At 39.1% G+C, this 16,940-nt stretch overlaps 1 non-coding gene across 1 annotated transcript; it reads right to left on the bottom strand.

Annotated features, from left to right (window-relative positions):
- Positions 1-16,277: 16,277 nt before the first annotated feature.
- Positions 16,278-16,349, bottom strand: TRNAF-AAA (transfer RNA phenylalanine (anticodon AAA)). The gene has a single exon. It is a non-coding gene; the product is annotated as a tRNA-Phe (tRNA).
- Positions 16,350-16,940: the final 591 nt, after the last annotated feature.

The raw sequence follows: 16,940 nt of genomic DNA, 5'->3' as shown, positions 1-16,940 counted from the left end.
TTAGGGAAGGTTTAATATCAGTGTAGGGAACTATCGGTGCAGTTCCCAAATGTCAGCCAAGGGCCAACCTTGCAAATAGGACTTTCTGCAGACAACAGGCTCAGGCTTTCAGTGTTTACTCTTCTGCACAGGTGGTTATTAACTAAATGTTTTCTGCCTTGCTGGGCTGTGGCTTTCCTGGTTCTTTGTCTACAGAATACAGGCTTCTTTGTCTGAGCCCACTGGCATTTCTGGGTTGACTGTATCTCTAGCACCCCATCTGAGAAATATAAAGTAGAAAGAAAACTCATAGAACTCACTGCCTTGTCTTTCCAGGTAACTAGCCAATCTGCCTTCTCTCTACCTTTCAGTTTTCTTATATTTGTTTTATAATGTTCAGGGTTTTTAGCTGTAGTTGGTAGAAGGAGTGGGGAGAAATGCAACTACTCTGTCTCATCTTGAAGCAGTAAGTCTCCATTACTTCTATAGTTAAGAAAAAGTGATTTAAATTTTTTTTCACTTTGAAAACAAGTTATATATGTATACAAACAAAACACATGTATGTATCAGTTCAGTTCAGTCGCTCAGTCATGTCCGACTCTTTGTGACCCCATGAATCGCAGCACACCAAGCCTCCCTGTCCATCACCATCTCCAGGAGTTCACTGAAACTCAAGTCCATCGAGTCGGTGGTGCCATCCAGCCATCTCATCCTCTGTCATCCCCTTTTCCTCCTGCCCCCAATCCCTCCCAGCATCAGAGTATTTTCCAATTAGTCAACTCTTAGCATGAGGTGGCCAAACTACTGGAGTTTCAGTGTTAGCATCATTCCTTCCAAAGAACACCCAGGAATGATCTCCTTTAGAATAGACTGGTTGGATCTCCTTGAAGTCCAAGGGACTCTCAAGAGTCTTCTCCAACACCACAGTTCAAAAGCATCTATTCTTTGGCTCTCAGCGTTCTTCACAGTCCAACTCTCACATCCATACATGACCACAGGAAAAACCATAGCTTTGACTAAATGGACCATTGTTGGCAAAGTAATGTCTCTGCTTTTCAATATGCTATCTAGGTTGGTCATAACTTTCCTTCCAAGAAGTAAGCGTCTTTTAATTTCATGGCTGCAGTCACCATCTGCAGTGATTTTGGAGCCCCAAAAGATAAAGTCTGACACTGTTTCCACTGTTTCCCCATCTATTTCCCATGAAGTGATGGGACCAGATGCCATGATCTTCGTGTTCCGAATGTTGAGCTTTAAGCCAGCTTTCTCACTCTCCACTTGCACGTTCATCAAGAGGCTTTTTAGTTTCTCTTCACTTTCTGCCATAAGGGTGGTATAATCGGCATATCTGAGGCTACTGATATTTCCCCAAATATCAATCTTGATTCCAGCTTGTGCTTCTTCCAGTCCAGCGTTTCTCATGATGTACTCTGCATATAAGTTAAATAAGCAGGGTGACAATATACAGCCTTGACATACTCCTTTTCCTATTTGAAACCAGTCTGTTGTTCCACGTCCAGTTCTAACTGTTGCTTCCTGACCTGCATACAGATTTCTCAAGAGGTAGGTCAGGTGGTCTGGTATTCCCATCTCTTGAAGAATTTTCCACAGTTTATTGTGATCCACACAGTCAAAGGCTTTGGCACAGTCAATAAAGCAGAAATAGATGTTTTTCTGGAACTCTCTTGCTTTTTCCATGATCCAGTGGATGTTGGCAATTTGATCTCTGGTTCCTCTGCATTTTCTAAAACCAGCTTGAACATCTGGAAGTTCACGGTTCACATATTGCTGAAGCCTGGCTTGGAGAATTTTGAGCATTACTTTACTAGCGTGTGAGATGAGTACAATTGTGCAGTAGTTTGAGCATTCTTTTGCATTGCCTTTCTTTGGGATTGGAATGAAAACTGACCTTTTCCATTCCTGTGGCCACTGTTGAGTTTTCCAAATTTGCTGGCATATTGAGTGCAGCACTTTCACAGCATCATCTTTCAGGATTTGAAAGAGCTCCACTGGAATTCCATCACCTCCACTAGCTTTGTTCGTAGTGATGTTTTCTCAGGCCCACTTGACTTCATATTCCAGGATGTCTGGCTCTAGGTGAGTGATCACACTATTGTGATTATCTTGGTCATGAAGATCTTTTTTGTATAGTTCTTCTGTGTATTCTTGCCATGCCTTCTTAATATCTTCTGCTTCTGTTAGGTCCATACCATTTCTGTCCTTTATCAAACCCATCTTTGCATGAAATGTTCCCTTGGTATCTCTAATTTTCTTGAAGAGATCTCTAGTCTTTCCCATTCTGTTCTTTTCCTCTATTTCTTTGCATTGATCCCTGAGGAAGGCTTTCTTATCTCTTCTTGCTATTCTTTGGAACTCTGCATTCATATGCTTATATTTTTCCTTTTCTCCTTTGCTTTTCGCTTCTCTTCTTTTCACAGCTATTTGTAAGGCCTCCCCAGACAGCCATTGTGCTTTTTTGCATTTCTTTTCCATGGGGATGGTCTTGATCCCTGTCTCCTGTACAATGTCACAAACCTCATTCCATAGTTCATCAGGCACTCTATCTATCAGATCTAGTCCCTTAAATCTATATCTCACTTCCACTGTATAATCGTAAGGGATTTGATTTAGGTCATACCTGAGTGGTCTAGTGGTTTTCCCTACTTTCTTCAATTTAAGTCTGAATTTGGCAATAAGGAGCTCATGATCTGAGCCACAGTCAGCTCCCAGTCTTGTTTTTGAGGACTGTATAGAGCTTCTCCATCTTTGGCTGCAAAGAATATAATCAATCTGATTTCGGTGTTGACCATCTGGTGATGTCCATGTGTAGAGTCTTCTCTTGTGTTGTTGAAAGACGGTGTTTGCTATGACCTGTGAGTTCTCTTGGCAAAATTCTATTAACCTTTGCCCTGCTTCATTCCATATTCCAAGGCCAAATTTCCCTGTTACTCCTGGTGTTTCTTGACTTCCTACTTTTGCATTCCAGTCCCCTATAATGAAAAGGACATCTTTTTTGGATGTTAGTTCTATAAGGTCTTGTAGGTCTTCATAGAACCATTCAACTTCAGCTTCTTCAGCATTACTGGTTGGGGCATAGACTTGGATTACTGTGTTATTGAATGGTTTGCCTTGGAAACAAACAGAGATCATTCTGTTGTTTTTGAGATTGCATCCAAGTACTGCATTTCAGACTCTTGTTGACCATGATGGCTACTCCATTTCTTCTAAGGTATTCCTGCCCGCAGTAGTAGATATAATGGTCATCTGAGTTAAATTCACCCATTCCAGTCCATTTTAATTCGCTGATTCCTAGAATGTCAACGTTCACTCTTGCCATCTCCTGTTTGACCACTTTCAATTTGCCTTGATTTATGGACCTAACATTCCAGGTTCCTATGCAATATTGCTCTTTACAGCATTGGACCTCGCTTCTATCACCAGTCACATCCACAACTGTGTGTTGTTTTTGCTTTGGCTCCATCCCTTCATTCTTTCTGGAGTTATTTCTCCACTGATCTCCAGTAGCATATTGGGCACCTACTGACCTGGGGAGTTCCTCCTTCAGTATCCTATCATTTTGCCTTTTCATACTGTTCATGGGGTTCTCAAGGCAAGAATACTGAAGTGGTTTGCCATTCCCTTCTCCAGTGGACCACATTCTGTCAGACCTCTCCACCATGACCTGCCCGCATTGGGTGGCCCCACAGGGCATGGCTTAGTTTCATTGAGTTAGACAAGGTTGTGGTCCTAGTGTGATTAGAATGACTAGTTTTCTGTGATTATGGTTTCAGTGTGTCTGCCCTCTGATGCCCTCTTGCAACACCTACCACCTAACTTGGGTTTCTCTTACCGTGGACGTGGGGTGTCTCTTCACAGCTGCTCCAGCAAAGTGCAGCCACTGCTCCTTACCTTGGGTGAGGGGTATCTCCTCACCACAACCTCTCCTGACCTTGAACATGGAGACATTATGTATATATATCTCCACATTCATGTATATATGTATACATATATGTATACATATATATATTAAAAATAGGTTTAATTTTTAAGTTGAATTAAGAATACTTAACATGAGATGTATCCTCTTAGAAAAATTCTAGGTTCACAGTACAGTATCCTTGCAGGCAGTTACCCATGCAGAGTGTTAACTGTAAAACCTTTGCTTCTGGTTTACAACCAAAGTAATATGCATAGGAGACCATATCGTCTCAGTCACAGGAGGAATAATTATAAATGTCCCTAACCAACAAATTCTAGACTAATGAACTATTTCTGAGATGAAAAATTTTGTAAGATATACTGCTGTTGCTGCTGCTACTGCTGCTAAGTCGCTTCAGTCATGTCTGACTCTGTGCGACCCCATATACCAGCCCACCAGACCCCCGTGTCCCTGGGATTCTCCTGGCAAGAACACTGGAGTGGGTTGCCGTTTCCTTCTCCAATGCATGAAAGTGAAAAGTGAAAGTGAAGTCGCTCAATCGTGTCCAACTCTTAGCGACCCCATGGATTGCAGCCCACCAGGCTCCTCCCTCCATGGGATTTTCCAGGCAAGAGTGCTGGAGTGGGTTGCCAACTGCTACCTAATAAACATTCAATTTGAAGTCTTAAACAAGAACATCAAATTGTTATTCTGTTGCAGTATTTCAAATTATGAGGGCAGTTTGATTTGTTTTTTATATCCACAGTGACTCATAAGTAGATAAATTAATATTTCTCAAACTTGCAATAGATGTTAATGAAATGTCTAGGCTGTTACAATCTAAACATTTATAAGCAAGCTTTGATTACCAGTAAGTTGTAATGAATAGGTTACCATTGTTTTAATCATTACACTTCTAATTGTCAGGAAACATTTCTTTAACAATATATTTGTGCCCAAAGAGCATTAGTCAGGGGGATTCTGGAAGCAGGCTTTAAATTATCCTCCTGACTTTGAGGTAATCAATTTCTACTACTTCAATCCCTGTTTATAAAAATGAGCTAATTGAATAACCAAAATATGCTTTTAAATTCTGTATTTTAAATCTTTAGGTTTTAATTCAGTAGTTCTCAAACAGCCACCCATGGACCTACGTGTGTCATGATTTTCATCAATCTTTCACTTTCAAAATTAGAATTATAAGGATCACCTACTGCATTATCATAAAGCTAAATGGAAAAATCATGTTCTTTTTTATTAATAGCTTTTGTTACTTCTCTCATGTCTATGTTTATCTTTCCTGAAATTTCCAGAACTTTATTATTCATATTGAAGTAAATGTCATAGAGTATTTACGTTTAGTATTTAAAATTTCATTGATGACATGAAGTTGGTACTTTTTTTCCTTAATGCTATATAAATATTACCTCAAGTGATTTGTTTTGAAATATTATTTATGGTTTTACCTAATAGAAGCCTAATCAGGCTAGCTTGTGCTAAAAAAGTGGGGACTGGTGTGGGGAAGAAGCAAAATATTGCAAGGGCATAGTACCTGACAGAGGGTATTAATTGAATGTTGCTGAACCAAGTACCAAGGCAAGTTTAAGATCTTTTGCAATAAATTCATGGACCTTTATCCTTAGAGTGCTACTATTTATATAATTTTCGGTCTCTAATATCACTTAGCTTCAAATTCCAAAATCCTGGGTTCAGATCTTGATGGCATAACTTAGGTCATATGTCTATCTCTGGACCAGTCAACTCCTTCAGGGGCATCAATTTCTACCTAAGCCTGCCCCTGGCTACTGGGGAGGGTTCTTAAGGAAGATAGCCTCCCTGTAGGTCAAACAGCCACTCCTGAAGTATCTTCTACACTGATTGGTAAGGGTATCAATTCTCTTTCCGACAGGTCTCAGTATTATTCTTTTTCTCTTCTTCACATTCTGGTTAATTCATTTATCTACTCTATTCTTCAGTGATAGTTACATTTTATCAGTAAGCAAATCATTCATTTTCATCCTCTCTATCAGCTCTTTGGATACACACTAATTTTATTTTATTTTATTTGAATGAGTATTTACATTTTTTTAACACCATAAAGTTCACCATTTTAAAGTATACAATTCAGTGGATTTTGGTATATTCACAACCATCACCACTACCTAATCTGAAAATTTTCCATCACCCTGAGAAGTTCTGGGGTTGGGTTGTTCTGTTTCCCCCTACCTCTAGCCCTTGGCAGCCACTAATTTGGTTTCTGTCTCAATGGTTTTGCCTATGATGGACATTTAGTATAAATGGAATTATGCACTGTATGGGCATTTATGTCCAGCTTCTTTCACTTAACAGTGTTTTAAAGGTTTATCTATATACTCATGTCTATTAGTATTTTGTTCCTTTTTATGATTCCATTGTGTGGCTATGCCACTTTTTGTTTATTTATTCATCAATCGATGGACATTTCTGTTGTTTCCGTGTGTTGACCATTTAGATAATGCTGCTATAGACATTTGTGTACAAGTCGTTGTGTGGACATACTTATTTTCAATTCATTTGGGTAGATGCCCAGAAGTGGAATTTTCTGGGTCATATGGTAACTCTATGTTTAACTTTTTGAGGACCTGCCAAACAGGATTTACACAAATTTTAAATTCTACCACCTGCAAATATATTTTATGCTATCACTGTTACTAACATAGAGAGAAATATTAAACAGTTCCAAATTAGTTCACAGCTCTCAAATATGGATATATTTTAAATTAACATAAATCTCTCGATTATTTTTTTTCTTAAAATTGCCCCTCAGAATTTGATTTCATGTGAATAGCTCCAGTTTTGAAGTGAGTCACATTACTATTCTCTTTTTGATGTAGTGAATCTATAACTCTTCTTTCTCTTCATTACTTTCCCATAATAATATTCCTAATTAGCAATAACGGTGATAACAGCTATTATTTATTCATGTAAGCACCTTAGGTATATTATTTCATTTAATTCTCATAACCTTATGGTTGTCAGATTGGGTTTGGTTTGTTTGTTTGTTTGTTTGTCCCAAAACAACAAAGAGCAGAATGTATATTCTGTAGTTTGCTCATTGTTTGAGAAAATCACTGGCAGCAGTCTGTTTAAAACCACAATTCATTACTTGATGTTCTGCATTTAACCACGGTTTAACTCAGTTTTTGCCTCCTCAACAAGGCTGGAGAATGAAACCTTAGGACTCCAATAAACAGTCTCAGATGTATCATTAGCATTGCTTTTCAGTCGTATTGATTTTTATTTCTAATCAATGGTCAGCACATCTGACATCTGGTACTATTCCTTCCAGATGTCTTCTGTATCCACTAACTTGAACATGATGCTTTCATGACCATGAGAAATGAATCTTCAAATATTGCTTAGAACTGCTGTTTGGTTTTGTTTGTGTGCTTTTATAAGCTGCTCCAATGATCCTTCCATTTCTCAGTTATATCCCATTTCCGAGTCTGTTCTCTGAAGTGCTCACTCTTTGATCATTCTGCTATTTCCCTTAAGTTACTCATCACTGACACATGCCCATATCAATATGTCTAAGAAATGCCTTTCCCAGGTTAAGTATTATCATTACCCCTGTTGTGCAGATAAGGAAACCAAGACATAATAATGACACACCAAGGGATTAGTGGAAGATTTGCACACAAGCAGTTTGACTCTAGAGCAGCATTATCCAATAGAAACATACATATTTTGAGCCATATATGTATACTTTTTAATTTTCCAGTAATCACATAGAACCAGTAAAATTAGGAAATATCCATTTTAATAGTATTTTTATTCAAACCAGGGTATCCAAAATATTATCATTTCAAATGTAATTAATATCAAAAATTAATGAGATATTTCTTTTCTTCCTACCAAATCTTCATACCATACATGCTTTTCTTCATACCAAGTCTTTGAAATTCCTTGTGTCTTTTATACTCAGGGCACATCTCAGTTCACATTAACCATATTCAAGTGCACAGTAGCCACATGTAGCTCGTGGCTACTGAACTGGACAGCAAAGCTTTGGAGTATGCCTTTTTAACCTTTTATTCTGCCTCCCCCAGTATTCTTCTATACTGTTGTATATCTTCATTATGAATTTTTAAACTTTCTTTGTATTTCCTTGTATTTTATCATATTGGAATTGAAATAATCCATAACTTGGGCGTGGAAATTTTTTTAATCACACCATTCAGAAGGAAAATTTTAAGTACCCCTTCCAAACACTTAGAATGCTATTATTGCATTTATAATTCATTTATGGGGGAAAATGTAGTTTTTGGTATCTTTTAGTCTTTAAAACATCATAAAAAATTAATTAGTATCTATGGGTTCAAATTTAGTATCTGTGGCTTCCCTGCTGGCTCAGTGGTAAAGAATCCACCTGCAGTGCAGGAGCCGCAGGAGACGTAGGTTCAATCCTTGGGTCAGGAAGATTCCCTGGAGGAGGAAATGGCAACCCACTCCAGTAATCTTGCCTGTAAAATCCCATGGACAGAGCAGTTTGGCAAGCTATAGTCCATGGGGTCACAAAGGGTTGGACACGACTGAAGCAACTGAGCATGTATGGGTTCAAACTGGAGTTTAACTCACTCAACATCTGTTGGACACCTGCAGTGACACAAACTACCAGTTGGCAGAAGGAAGACAAGATTCCTTTGAAGGAGGGAATGCATATGGGAGAGATAGAACCTGAGTGTAAGCACATCTGTTGCCTGCTTCTCCCAAGTCTCCTGCAGAGGGAAATTCCAATCTTAATTGTCAGTGTGCATGGTAAGTCTTTGAAGTACGTAGCAGGCAGATATTTTCCCTTCATTTTAAAAGTATATTGTGTCTTTAATCAGAAGGTAAAAGAAAACCCAAATCCCCAAGAATCTATATAGCATAATTGACATAAGAAAATTAAGAATGTAGCTGTTTCCTAGATTACCTCTTCTAAGTCATACAGAAGAGGAAATCATTTTAACACAGCTTGTTTTTAGCCAGAATTTGTTTTGATAAGTGTATTAGTCTTTCACTAGAGTAAATTCAGCCACTGGTATAGAAAACCAGACTTTGAATTTCAAATGTCTTTCAACTAAGTTTTACATATGCAATTACAACTACAGTTCATGTTATCAGGGACTTTAAAGTAAACATGTACAATGGAAATGTCTTCATGCTGTCTAGAGACAGGAAAAAATGGCATTCACTTTTACATAAATTTATACACACTAATTTTAAAATTATAGTTCTGTTGAACTTTCATTTGAGCAATTGTGTAATCATATAACTATAACAGAAAAACTAAAGAAAACACTGAAGAATACTTCAGAGGACAAAATTATTGTGTTTTCCAGTATCAATAGAAGAGACTTGTTAAACAGCAACATCAAAAAATAGCATACTTTATGTAGAAATTGAAAAACAAAAGGAAGCAATTTACTAATAAAACTATTCATATAATATATATTTCTAAAACATTCTGAGAATTATATCATACTTCCACGTGAGCACTTCTATATCTCTTAACTAATAGCAATGAAACTAAAAGAGAAAATAGTCAAATTATTAATATACTAGATTGAGAGCAAATCACTGTAAACACAAAAACCAGTGGCCAATGATAAACGCATGGAAATATCCAGCTCTTTACTTGGGGCTAAAAGAGATATTCTGAGGAGAGATCTAAGCATTAGGAACAAGTTTGACATTACAAGAGAGACTTGATCTTTGAAAAAATGCACCAGAACATACTCAGTTGCAACTAGCTGCAATCAAAACAGCCTTAAAATATACATTGGCTAGTGTATAATTCAAGGCGTCAATAAAAGATGGTTTGGATCAAAGCGCCTATCCTTAGGAAAGTATACCATACTTTCATGGGAAGCTAAAGAATGAAAAGAAAGAAAAAATGAACTTAATAAACAGGAAAGGTTAGAGAAGATGAGAGAATGGGCTGCTGATATAGAAAAAGAAAACATGGACAGGCTATTGGGACTGAATATAATGAATGCTTCAGACAATGAGATTTCATAGTATATTGACAATTTTTTTTATTGAGGTGAAGTTCAAATAACAAAATTCATTTTAAATATAATTCAGTGTCTTTTACTAATTCACAGCATGGCCCAGCCCATCCTTTACTGCAACAATAAATATCTCTTAGACAAGTTCTGGATTTTGGTTTTTGTCGACACAACTTGAAAACAGAAGTGATGATCCACCTTCTAATAAGTCTATTTTTGAAGGTCAGAATCATAGAAAAAAATGCATCTTTGCTTTCTCCTAAAGTAATTTGGATATTTTCTCTTTTAGTATCATTCATATTAAGCAGTCATTCTAAGACTCAAATGGAAGATAGACTTATAATAATAATTATACTAATTCTTAAGGTATTGTTTTATAACTGTAGACTATTTAAATATGAAAATGAAGTGTTTACTTTTTAATTTATAAATTAAAAGTTGATTGATTCCATTTCATTCCTTTTGTAGGTAGGGTAATTACAGTATTTTTGTTGTTGGCAAGTTCACAAAAACAATCCAGAAACACATAATTTTACCTTCTAAAATATTGCTATTAATAAAGAAGATTGAAAGCCTCCAAATTCTATCTGAATGAGACTAAGCTTGTAAAAGTATTGATCTTTCTTTTAGGGGTACAAAAATTCCAATGATCAGTCCTTTGTTTTTAGTTGCATGAAGTTGTATTTTTAATTATTAAAAAATCTATGACTGCAGTTACTGTTGTATCTCACAGCGATTGATGGGGATCCGTGCTCCAGCATGAGAAGCATTGTTGCAGTTAATTTTGTTCTTCAGCAAGCCACTAGGCACCCATACCTCAGGTAGGCTTTTATGAATTCACTTAACTCAGGTCCTTGATTATATATTCCAGAGAAGCACAGTCCTTTCCTTCAGAGACACTGTAGTTTGCAATCACCTGCCTATTTCCACCCAGAGGTAGCCATCATCCTGAATTTTGTGTTAAGAACCCGTGCTTTTCTTTAGAACGCACCGTATTTGTGTGTACTTCTGATACAGAGGTAAGCAGTAAAGGACAGGGAAGGGATCTAAGCACTAAACGTTCTCAACATCCTTTAAATATTGGGATTCCTAGGATTCTGCCCTTGGTCCTCTTTCTATCTCATGTTTTTGGGTGACTTTAGTGGATGATTTCACCCATCTTCATGACTTTCAACTTCCACTTTAGTAGTGATGATTCACAAATTTATGTCTTTCCTAAACTCCAGACCCACACACATAGCTACTGATTAGACATTTCCACTTGTTGGTTCCATAAGGCTTCAGACTCAGTTTCTCTAAAGCATAACCACCAAGCAAACTCCTTCTCACGGTATACTTTTCCTGTATTTTATTCAGTTGCTCATGGCCAATATTCAGAAATCACCCAACACTATTCCTTTCTTCTGATTCCTTTCCTGATTATAATCAGTCACCCGAAATCCTGGCAATGCTACCTCATTTACATCTCTCAAAGATGCACTCTAAAAATTTATTAAACATATATTGAAAGTATTAAAGATACGTGGGTTGAATTGTGTCCTCTTAAATTTGTATGTTGGTTTTCACATCTGTTATCTAAATGTCACCTTATTAGGAAATAGGGTCATTATAGATGAGGCCATACTGGAGTAGGGTGGTGGCCTAGTGCAATATGACTTGTGACCTTATAAAAAGGGGAAATTTGGACATGAACAGGCATGCAGGGAGGGGGCCATGTGGAGATTAATGACAGGATTGGGGTGACGGAGCAGAAGCCAAGGAACACCAAAGATTGCCAACAAACAAGCAGAAGCTAGGAGAGGCATGGAGCAGATTCTCCCCATGGTCCCCAGAAGAAATCAAGCCTGCCGACACCTTCATCTTGGACTTCAGGCCTCCAGAACCGTGAGACAGTACATTTCTCTTGTTTAAACCATTCATGTTGTGATACTTTGTTGCAGCAACCCTAGAAAATGAATGCAGTATGTGCACCTCTGACCAGAATTTTCACACCTGGTAGTTGATCATATGCAAATTACTGCACAAGTGAACAAAGGAAAACAATAAATGTTTATAATTGGGTAACAAGGGAAACTGGAGAAGGAACTGGCAACCCACTCCAATATTCTTGCCTGGAGAGTTCCATGGACAGAGGAGCCTGGTAGGCTACAGTGCATGGGGTCGCAGAGTAGGACACGACTGAGCGACTTCACTTTCTTTCTATAGTTTTGCTTGGAGAAGGAAATGGCAACCCACTCCCATGTTCTTGCCTGGAGAATCCCATGGACGGAGGGGCCTGTTGGGCTGTGGTCTATGGGGTTCAAAGAGTTGGACACAACTAAGCAACTAACACACACGCACACAAGGGAAACAACCCAAGTGTCTTATAATGGAAACAATGTTCATAAATTATAGCATATTCAAACTGGAATACCATGTAGCTCCTAAAATTACTGATGTGCATATAAAGCCTAAGAGAGAAAGACATTCATAATATAGTTAAGGTGCTTGAATGTTGAGGGGCTCCAAAACCATATATGTAATTTTACAAGGTCATTTTTTGTCATTTATATGTTGTGTGTTATAAATAGGGAAAAGTCTGAAGGTGTATCAACCTGTTTACAGGAGGGGAATTTCAGGTAATTTACGTCTTTCTCTTTTTGCTTATTCATATTTTCTTGAGATGTGGTTAAGAAAGTATTTTTATTTGTTAATATGTGTTTATTTGGCTGTACCAGGTCTTTGGCCCTCAGGATCTTTGTGGCCACATGTGGGATCTTTAGTTGTGCCACATGAACCATAATGCAGCTTTTGTGGTCTAGTTCCCTGAACAGAGAGCAAACTCAAGTCTCCTGCACTGGCAGCGCAGAGTCTTAGCCACTGGAACACCAGGGAGGTTCCAAGAAATTAACCTTTAGTTTTCTATTTCCCGACTACCCTCTCATAAAGAGGTTGCTCTCTTTGCCTGCGTAGATTCACAGTCCTTCTCTACCTTGGGAGGGAGGAAGAAAGAAAAAAGAGGAGGAGATAAAGAAGGAAAGGGAAGTTAAACAGATCTATTAAAGAACTAAGTTAGAAAGATTAGGAAATTTAGAAAGCAAAATATCACTGCAAACTGTAGGAAAAAAGTTCTGGGTAGGTAGAAGTGTAAATGAGAGGATCCAAAATACCATGGGGTGTGAAGAGAACGTAGAACAGAGAAGAAGGCAGAAGAAGAATGTTCCTGGGGGGTTAGAAATGGATCCTCTGTGAAGGTTTTTGAGCAATGCAACTTAAAGCTCAGAATTTTATTTGCATTCTTTTTAGCTGTTTGCATTCAGTTCAGTTCAGTCGCTCAGTCGTGTCCGACTCTTTGTGACCCCATGAATCGCAGCACGCCAGGCCTCCCTGTTCATCACCAACTCCCGGAGTTCACTCAGAATCATGTCCATCGAGTCAGCGATGCCATCCAGAAATCTCATCCTCTGTCGTCCCCTTCTCCTTCTGCCCCCAATCCCTCCCAGCATCAGAGTCTTTTCCAATGAGTCAACTCTTCGCATGAGGTGGCCAGAGTATTGGAGTTTCAGCTTTAGCATCATTCTTTCCAAAGAAATCCCAGGGTTGATCTCCTTCAGAATGAACTGATTGGATCTCCTTGCAGTCCAAGGGACTCTCAAGAGTCTTCTCCAACACCACAGTTCAAAAGCATCAATTCTTCGGCGCTCAACCTTCTTCATAGTCCAACTCTCATATCCATACATGACCACAGGAAAAACCATAGCCTTGACTAGACGGACCTTAGTCAACAAAGTAATAATGTCTCTGCTTTTGAATATGCTATCTAGGTTGGTCATAACTTTCCTTCCAAGAAGTAAGCGTCTTTTAATTTCATGGCTGCAGTCACCATCTGCAGTGATTTTGGAGCCCAAAAAAATAAAGTCTGACACTGTTTCCACTGTTTCCCCATCTACTTCCCATGAAGTGATGGGACCAGATGCCATGATCTTCGTGTTCTGAATGTTGAGCTTTAAGCCAACTTTTTCACTCTCCTCTTTCACTTTCATCAAGAGGCTTTTTAGTTTCTCTTCACTTTCTGCCATAAGGGTGGTGTCATCTGCATATCTGAGGTTATTGATATTTCTCCCGGCAATCTTGATTCCAGCTTGTGCTTCTTCCAGCCCAGCGTTTCTCATGATGTACTCTGAATAGAAGTTAAATAAGCAGGGTGACAATATACAGCCTTGACGTACTCTTTTTCCTATTTGAAACCAGTCTGTTGTTCCATGTCCAGTTCTAACTGTTGCTTCCTGACCTGCATACAGATTTCTCAAGAGGTAGGTCAGGTGGTCTGGTATTCCCATCTCTTGAAGAATTTTCCACAGTTTATTGTGGTCCACACAGTCAAAGGCTTTAGCATAGTCAATAAGCAGAAATAGATGTTTTTCTGGAACTCTCTTGCTTTTTCCATGATCCAGCGGATGCTGGCAATTTGATCTCTGGTTCCTCTGCATTTTCTAAAACCAGCTTGAACATCTGGAAGTTCACGGTTCACATATTGCTGAAGCCTGGCTTGGAGAATTTTGAGCATTACTTTACTAGCATGTAAGATGAGTGCAATTGTGTGGTAGTTTGAGCATTCTTTTGCATTGCCTTTCTTTGGGATTGGAATGAAAACTGACCTTTTCCAGTCCTGAGGCCACTGCTGAATTTTCCAAATTTGCTGGCATATTGAGTGCAGCACTTTCACAGCATCATCTTTCAGGATTTGAAAGAGCTCCACTGGAATTCCATCACCTCCACTAGCTTTGTTCGTAGTGATGCTTTCTAAGGCCCACTTGACTTCACATTCCAGAATGTCTGGCTCTAGATGAGTGATCACACCTTCATGATTATCTGGGTCGTGAAGATCTTTTTTGTATAGTTCTTCCTTCTTTAAATGAAATATATAGAGAAAAGACTCAGTGACTCTCAGATTTATGAAGTTTATGTTGTTATTTTTCTATATAATAAACATACAGACTCCATCTTACAGAGCGAAGTATGTAAGAAATGTGACTTTGTTTTTCTATGCTGCTGCTGCTGCTGCTGCTAAGTCACTTCAGTCGTGTCCGACTCTGTGCAACCCCATAGATGGCAGCCCACCAGGCTCCCCCGTCCCTGAGATTCTCCAGGCAAGAACACTGGAGTAGGTTGCCATTGCCTTCTCCAATGCATGAAAGTGAAAAGGGAAAGTGAAGTTGCTCAGTCATGTCCAACTCTTCACGACCCCATTGACTGCAGCCTACCAGGCTCCTCTGTCCATGGGATTTTCCAGGCAAGAGTACTGGAGTGGGGTGCCATTGACTTCTCCGTTGTTTTTCTATACCTGGAACTTAATTTTTAGTTTTTGTTATTATTCTACCTGGTGACAAAAGCTTAAATAATGTGAGTTTTTCTGAGATTTAAGTGGAGGCAAGGGTCGAGGGCACAGTCTTAAGTAACGTTGAGTCACATGTGAGGCACATCCGGGCCTCACCCCTTGGAATAATGGCGTCTTTGAAATGTGCCTCATCCCACCTGGTCTTTGGTCATTATCCAAGACCCTGTCTTTACTGGTCTAGTGAGTCTCTTCGCTGGGCACATGCTGTTTTTAAGTCAAGGGGGACTCTCACTGGGTTCTTGAACCACACTGGGCCATGTCCATTTTACTCTCTTACACACTGGGCTGAGGGTAAATTCTGAGATCTTGTCACCTCCCTAGCTCAGTATGGGACTTGGGTAGCAAAACCGCAGATCCACTTAAGCCATGCTATGAGAGTCTGTAATTCCCAAGTCCTTCTGGGGTTTTGCTGTTGAATTCTAACAGTCTAGCCATCTCATCCCCCAACACAGATATGAGTTTGACTTCTTTCCTCAAGGACACTTGCTAATATTTAACTCTTTGGAATTACCTCAAATTCTCTTTCTCCCCTTGGTCCTGGAAAGTCTTGCCACAATTTTGTTCCATCCAGATTCTTCTTAGGCCTCTGAGTATCCCTTTACCATCTCTTTCTTGAACTGTTGTTCCATCTTTTGCCTACGAAATATTCAGCTTCCCAGTGTTCCATCTTTGGCCCACTATCTTTCTCAGTATTACCAGGTTACCTCTTTCACTGCCAAAGATTTGACTACCTTCTCTAAGCTAATGACTCCCAAATCTTCAGTTCCAGCCCAAAATCAATGTCCAGTTGCTATATATCTCCTCTTGATCTCTCACAAGCTAATAACAACTTAAAGAAAGAAAATGAAGTCACTCAGTCGTGTCCAACTCTTTACGACCCCATGGACTGTAGCCTACCATGATCCACCGTCCATGGGATTTTCCAGGCAAGAGTATTGGAGTGAGTTGCCATTTCCTTCTCCAGAGAATCTTCCCAACCCAGGGATCGAACCTGGGTCTCCCACATTTTAGGCAGACGCTTTACCATCTGAGCCACCAGGGAAGTGGTAATAACAACTTAACTAGTCCCAAACTCTGTATATATCTTCTGGAAGCCTTTCTCCTGCATTTTTGTTTCTCTGTCCCTCTCTCATTCATTTGGTAGACATGATTATAAACTGCAAAAGTTATCAAGGAAAAGTGCTTAATGCTCTGAGAATGTTTACTGGATGGGATGGGAGTGAAGGTATAACAAAAGATCCTCTCACCGAGCTATTTTTGCCACCAGCATCTGGTATCTGCACAGATCAGGAAGCTAACTATGTCACTTCCTGGCCCCAGATTTTCAGGAAAAACATGCAGAATGCATTCAGTGGGGGTGCCCACCTTGAAAGAGGAGAGTGTTTTATTACTGTTTAGAATTGTTGCCAATTTAGTCATTATTGCTTTCAAATACCCCATAGAAAGTCCACTCCCTTTTTGCCTGCCCCTGGGGCAAAACACTCCAGTTGCCCTCTCCTTACTATACCATTGAACATTTGGAGGTCTCCAACTTCCTCGCTTTATTCCCATCTATAATACCTTTCAGGTAAGAATCTAAAGCTGAGTTAGGGGCTACCTTGGTGGTCCAGTGGTTAAGAATGTGCACTCCCAG

The sequence above is a fragment of the Capricornis sumatraensis genome, chromosome 9 (genome assembly GCF_032405125.1).
Source record: "Capricornis sumatraensis isolate serow.1 chromosome 9, serow.2, whole genome shotgun sequence".
Lineage (NCBI taxonomy): Eukaryota > Metazoa > Chordata > Mammalia > Artiodactyla > Bovidae > Capricornis > Capricornis sumatraensis.
Note: the sequence above shows the minus strand (reverse complement) of the source record. Positions and strands in the feature narration are given on the sequence as shown.